At 42.0% G+C, this 6,532-nt stretch overlaps 1 protein-coding gene across 1 annotated transcript in view; it reads right to left on the minus strand.

Annotated features, from left to right (window-relative positions):
• Positions 1-4,414, minus strand: part of LOC107098846 (multiple epidermal growth factor-like domains protein 11) — a 177,937-nt gene extending 173,523 nt beyond the window's left edge. Inside the window, exon 1 of the mRNA XM_015396704.1 lies at positions 4,305-4,414. The gene's annotated coding sequence lies outside the window, so the exon portion shown is untranslated. The remainder of the gene's footprint in view (positions 1-4,304) is intronic.
• Between the last annotated feature and the right edge of the window lie 2,118 nt (positions 4,415-6,532).

The raw sequence follows: 6,532 nt of genomic DNA on the forward strand, positions 1-6,532 counted from the left end.
CACTCCCTTCAGACCGCTGTGCACACTCACTCCCTTCAGGCCGCTATGCACGCTCACTCCCTTCAGGCCGCTGTGCACACTCACTCCCTTAGACAGCTGTGCACGCTCACTCCCTTCAGACCCCTGTACACTCACTCACTAACCCCTGTGCACGCTCACTCCCTTTGGGCCCCCGTGCACGCTCACTCCCTTAGACCCCTGTGCACGCTCACACACTTCAGACCTCTATGCATGCCAAGACACTTCAATCTGCTGTGCATGCTCACACTCTTCAAGTTAAAACACTGAGTACAGGATGCTGTTTTATAAAGGGAGCGCTGCTTCCCCTCCTAGACTGGACTCGCCTCTGAATTCACTCATGTTCTCCTTAGAACTGCTGCTCTGCTGATTTGAAAATGTCTCGTTTAGTTTAGATTTCAGATTATTTTGTTCTGACAGAGTCTGAAAAAAGGCTAAAACTGATCCGGTTTCATGTAGAAAAATCAGATCTCAGGTGAATGAATAAAGAGAAACAAACATGAAGTCATTTTCCTGACTTTCAGTGACCCAAATGCTCCAAACAGCCCCCATGCCTCGCCCCGTCCTCAGACTGTTTTCTGTCACTCGTGGCCCGAGGAGATGAATTCATGAGGTTTTCTAATGGCCCCCCCTCCACAGACCCCCCCAGCAGAAGCACTTACTGGGCTTTCATGTTGCTTTTCTTCCTTTTTTCTTCTTTGTTGGAGCCTGAATGAGAGGCTGGGAGCCGACGGGCTGCTGGCCTTAATGCTCCTCCACCTACGAGTCGTTTGAGTCTCTCATCCTGGGAGAACAGCCTCCTGACTGAAGTCGCTCCATTATTCATCAAACAAACGACTTCTGATATTATTTAACTTCATTTTCTGCATCCTAGCAGCTACGTTCAAACGGAAATGCTGGGTCAGGGAAGGCAAACAAAAAACTTCATTAAAATCATAATAATGTTTATAAGCAGATGTCCCTTTTATCCTGTTTGATTCTTTTTTTATTATATTTTGAACGATTTCAAAGTATGATGTTTTATAGAACATTTTCCTTTCTTATTTTGATCCTTTTTTCAATTGTTTTTTTCTCTGTTTTTTTTCTCCCTTCTTGTTGTTTACCAGGCATCTTGTCGGGTTGGGTCGAGTCGGGTCGAGTCAGGTTGGATCTTCTCTCTAAAACAATCTGGCAGCAGGACTCTGCTCTGCGAAGCTGAAGCAGAACTTCAGGAATGATGAGATCGAAGCAGAGATGTTTGATCACAACTAACAGAAGCATGTTTGGGTTTTTTAGGACAAACAGCTCTACTGTCAAACACGGCGGTGGAGGAATGATAATTTGGGTCTGAAACCATCACTTAGATGACCTTTACGCTGCAGGTATCAATGCTCAATTCAGATTTTTAGCTGAGAAACCAAACCATGGTCCCAAGCATTGCAGCAGATCTGAAACAGTGTGGCTACAAAGGAAGGATCTGAAACGGTCTAGTCCAAGTCCAGATTGGGAAGTGGAATGGACCAGAACCCTCCCCAGCAATGTGCCAGAGTCAGAGGACCAAGAGCAGGTTCTCCCGGCTGCTGGAGGAGCTGCTGGGTCAGTGGTAGGGTCTGGTTTACGTACATCGGTGATCAGAGTTGAATCCTTCTTAGAGAACCCGGATCAGGTTCTGATCTTCTCCTGTTTCCTGCAGAGCCCTGAAGGATCAACGCCAACGGTCCGACTCATCAGCTCTGATCAGCTATTGATCCGGAGCATTTTCAGTTTGTAAAGGTTCAGCAGAGCGGAAACACAGCTGCTGCTGCTCCCACTGCCAACCGATCCAGCGACCTTTCTGTCGCTTCTCACGTATCTGAGGGTCAAAATCCTGCAGAGACGCTCCGATGAGTCTGAAAAGGGAATCTGAACCCTGAGGAGCAGCAGAGACGATGTTCCACAGCTGGAGTCATCGTCACCCTGATCTTCATCACAGGAAGTGGTGAGAGGGCAGAGCCATTTGAACTGAAGCAGGAAGCTGAGCTTCTTCACTCAGGTCCAGGAAGGAAAGGTGCGAAAGTTCAACAGGAGCCAAAAGCTTCCTCCTCCTCCTCCTCCTCTTCCTCAGGACACCCAAAAGTTCCCTCCTTGGTTTGGATCCATGTTTCTGCTCAGCTGTTTGTTTTCCTTAGAGTGAAACTCCCTGTGAAGGATGAACGTGATCCCAATCTGTTCAGACGAGACGCAGAGCGCTGGCTGAACATCGTTAGCTCCTAACGAGGAGCTGCTGCTGCTGCTGAACGCTTTGCTTTATTACAGGTGAGATTTTCTCCAAAGTGGGAAACATCAGAGAACAAATCGGTGGAATCGATCATTTCTTCTTCTCACTTCAAACACAAACGAGCCGCTCTGAGACTCAGAGAGGCAGCAGCCATAACTCTCACCTTCCTGCTTAAAACTTGCATGTCTTCTCCCCTTATCTCCCCAGAGTCATGCAGAATGCTGCTGGTCTGCGGCACAGACATTTTTTTTTTTAAAAGACAGCTTCCCTTCACAGTCTGACCTGCAGGGTCTGATTTGGGAAAATGTGAATCCTAATCCAGCAGAAATGAAAGGATGAGCAGGTTGCTCTATCTGCTACAGACTCTATCCACACATGAAGCTGCTTCAGTGACTGACTGATTCACCATAGCTGCTCCACGGAGCGCTATCACAGATCCTTCCTCCCAGCAGCCATCACTGCTCCCATCAAACTCAATCCCTTCTTTACATTCCTGCTTTTCTTTGCACAGATTTCCATATTTCTATAGTGCATTTTTTGCTCCACAAATATAATAAAACAAATAATTTGTACCGTTTTTACATGATCTTCATACACCTTGAATACATTTTCAGAGTCTGCAGCTGCTTTTTTCAGTTATGCATTTCTTGTTATTATTATTACTGCTTATTTTTCATCTGCATTCTCTTCCATTTTCCTGTCTCTTTGTAGATACAGTTGAATTTATCCACTTAAAATAAAAGATAAATCTAACCCATTATTATTCCGATGTATGCATTGCACAATAAAAAGGATTTTTACCCTAACTTTCAAAATATTGAGTCAGAATTCAAGCTGATTGATTTTTTTTATTGACTAAAATAATAGGAGCTTATTGTTTTTTATGCTTTTATCAGAACTTGGAAGAGCATCTAACTGTTTAGAGCTCAATTAAACTTTATCTGTGGTTATTTGACTGGGAAACAAAGATAGATTTAATCACTTCACATTGAGTCCAACTTCAAATAACAAAAACCAACAGAGCAGACAAGGTTTCTATGATCAGTTTCACCATCAGACTGATGGAAACACTAAGAGGTCAGATACATACAGGTTTTCATTGTGAATTGATGCAGTTATAATATATAGGACAGTTTTTAAAATATTATATTAAACATTTTTGGTTTTTTTTAATATATATGATATGAAGACATTCAGAAATAAAAGTCCAGATTCTAACTTTTCTCCCTGGGAGGATTTCTGAAGCTGGGCTGTTGACCCAGCAGCTGCAGCAGCAGCAGCAGCAGCTCGGTGCATCCTCTTAAAAACGAGTTTAATTAAAGTAAGAGCTCAGGAAGCATCAGCAGCTGCATTACTTTTATTGCACGGCCACGTTTGTGACAAATGTCCCTGTGACGCATGGCTGCTGGGGGCTAAATGGAGCTCCACCAGGAGAGCACTGGGAGCCTGCTCTCCACGTTCAATTACTCTGCAAACAATCACTGAATGGAACCATCAGACCTGCAACCATCAGACCTGCAACCTGTGAACGGCCACCAGCCTTCCTCCCTGCAGGTGGAGCCTGGCAGCTGCTCAGGGGCGCCCTCTGGTGGCGGCAGGGCGTTCCTTCCTGTGTGAACCAATCATGCTGTGATGCTTCAAAAGGATCAATTAAAAAAAAAAAAAACTGTTGACCTGCTGCTTAATTAAAATCCAACAATGACCGCAGAGACCAATTAGGGAAACTAGACCCCCCCAGCAGGACGAGTCCAATAAAAACTATCTGACCTCAGAGCAGGAGCACGTAGCGCTGCAGGACATTAGATCAAATTAATAAGTGAAACTTTTAAAAACAGCCTTAGGAGAAATATGTTTAAAATAAAAACTGATAAGAAGCTAATAAGAAGAAGCGCGTTTTATAGATGACCTCAGTTTAATAAACAGGAAAACATATTTAATATCAGCGGTATTAGTAACTCTAATCTCCCTCAATTTTATTTATTTATTATTATTATTATTATTTACAACAAAACAACTTAAAAGGACTCAGGTGAGAGGTTTTACTGCTTACCTGCAGCAGGGATCCGTCCAGAACAAAGTTGGGTCTGTGGGGCAGCGACAGCAGCAGGATTCAGATGATGTGTTTCCCCAGAAGAAGCTGATCCTGGAGCGGCAGTAAAGTCCTCAGCAGCGCTGCAGTTTCCAACTTAAAGCTCCGCAGCAGCGCCTCTGTGCGGCGGAGACAAAGATCAGCGCCGGAGTCAAGAGGAGTCCCTCCCCCTGCACCCTGCTGCGGCTCCAGGCGGAGCAGCCAAAGATCAGCGCCGGAACCAAGAGGAGGACCTGCAGCGTCACCACCCAGGCGCGATGCGTTCAATGAGCATCGGAAAACCGGCATTACCTCAAAGGAATCAGATGAAGGTTTTTGAAAATGACTCAATTTCCTACTAACGAATTTCTAAGCAAAACATTTAATTTTGACACTGAAAACTGTTGTTTCTGTGAGGTTGAAAGTGGAAGTCTGGAACACCTTTTCTTTGATTGTACTGTAGTCCAAAGCTTTTGGCTTGATTTTCTGATGTGGATCAAATCTAAAGGAATTCAGTTACCTGATTTGACCATAAGAGTAGCTTTATTTGGTGTAATTGCAAAAAAATCGAACATAATTTTGGTGTTAATGTTTTGATTTTATTAGTTAAATTTTATTTACACAAATGTCGTTACTTAAAATGTAAACCGGTTATATTCCATTGGAAAAATTAGACAAAATCTTATATTAAATCTTTAAAATTTGTAAGAACAAAAAGTGCTGGTAATTTTCTTTCTTTTTTGAGTAAATTTAATCTGCTGGTTTAACGCCCTGTTCTTGAATCTATGTATAATATAATGTAGCCCCTTTTATTATTATTACTATTATTATTATAATTTTATTTTTTACTATTGTTCCCTCTCTGTTTATATTTGGTTTTCCTCTGTATTAAGATATGCTTTATGCACTTTATTTGAATGCAATGAATGTAGTTCTGTACTGGTACCTGGTGTAATGTACATTGGTTAAATAAAAAAATTTAAAAAATCAATTAATTAAAAATGACCAGGGGCGTATTTAGGAAATTTGGGGCCCTAGGCAAAGGCAGGCATGGGGCCCTCTGAACTGAGAAGAAAACACATAAAACAGACCCATTATACAGATACAGACCTTTTAATAGGATAGACATCCATTATTTGTTCTAAGTTTTGTCCCTCTCTTCTTGCCCTGTTTCTTTTTTCTCTTTTTCTTTTCATATTGACAGTGTGCTCAGCTGACTTTTCATGCTGTCTAAAAAAGAATGAAAGATTTCTCCAATCACTACTTAATTGCTCCTTCCTGTGTTTCCAAAATGGCCAAAGTAAATAACCCAGTCCTTCTTTTCACTGTAGACAAGCCATGATCTGCTTACAGTATCTGTTCTTCATTTTTCATTTGGATGAAATAATAGCTGCATGAATTATGACAGCAGACAAGATAGAGGAGAGCAGGAGGCGGGGTTACCAATCTACACGCTCTGGAGAGCAGAGTTCGCTGCTTTTAGATGTTGTCGCCAAACAGAGCATTTTAGCAAAATGATATTTATCAAAAACATAATTAATGTGCACAAATAAGGAACAGTTGTATTAACCAAAATAAAGTAGGCCCCTGAAAATCACCCTAGGTGGCAGAGGTTCTTTGACCTTAAGGGACAGACAGATGTAGCTCAGGATTTAAACTCCAACTGATTCAGATGTAGAAACACAGAAAAAAAATCTTTTTAATTTTAATTCAGTTCAGTTTATATCAACTTCTCCAGACAGATTGGTTTAAAGTTTCTAACAAAGGGAAACCAGCTGATTGCTTCGACTCGATAATTCAGCAGGATCCGCTCCTCCTGGATGAGCATATATGCAGCGACAGTGGAGAGAAAAAAAAAAACCTTCAGCAGAACCAGAACCAGGCTCAGTGTTAGCAGCCTTCTGACAAATCTGACTGAGGTTCAAGAAGACAGAAGCTCTGATCTATAAACACTTTCTATGTTCAACAAGATAACAGCAACTTTATTCGACATCTTGTAGAACTTCCTTCATTAACTTGTAGAATTATTTGATGGATTGATTTTATTGACTTTATTTTTAACTGCTCATTTAGCAAACTATAAGACGTGGGCTCTGTTCGAATATATGGGATGTGTCCTCTGAAGGCCAGATTCGCAGGCCGATTACGTCAAAGCGTGACGCCGAGGTCTGGTCGGCCTACTATTCCTGCAGTGTGGAGATTATAAATCT

Source organism: Cyprinodon variegatus, unplaced genomic scaffold (assembly GCF_000732505.1).
Source record: "Cyprinodon variegatus isolate N-32 unplaced genomic scaffold, C_variegatus-1.0 Scaffold816, whole genome shotgun sequence".
NCBI lineage: Eukaryota > Metazoa > Chordata > Actinopteri > Cyprinodontiformes > Cyprinodontidae > Cyprinodon > Cyprinodon variegatus.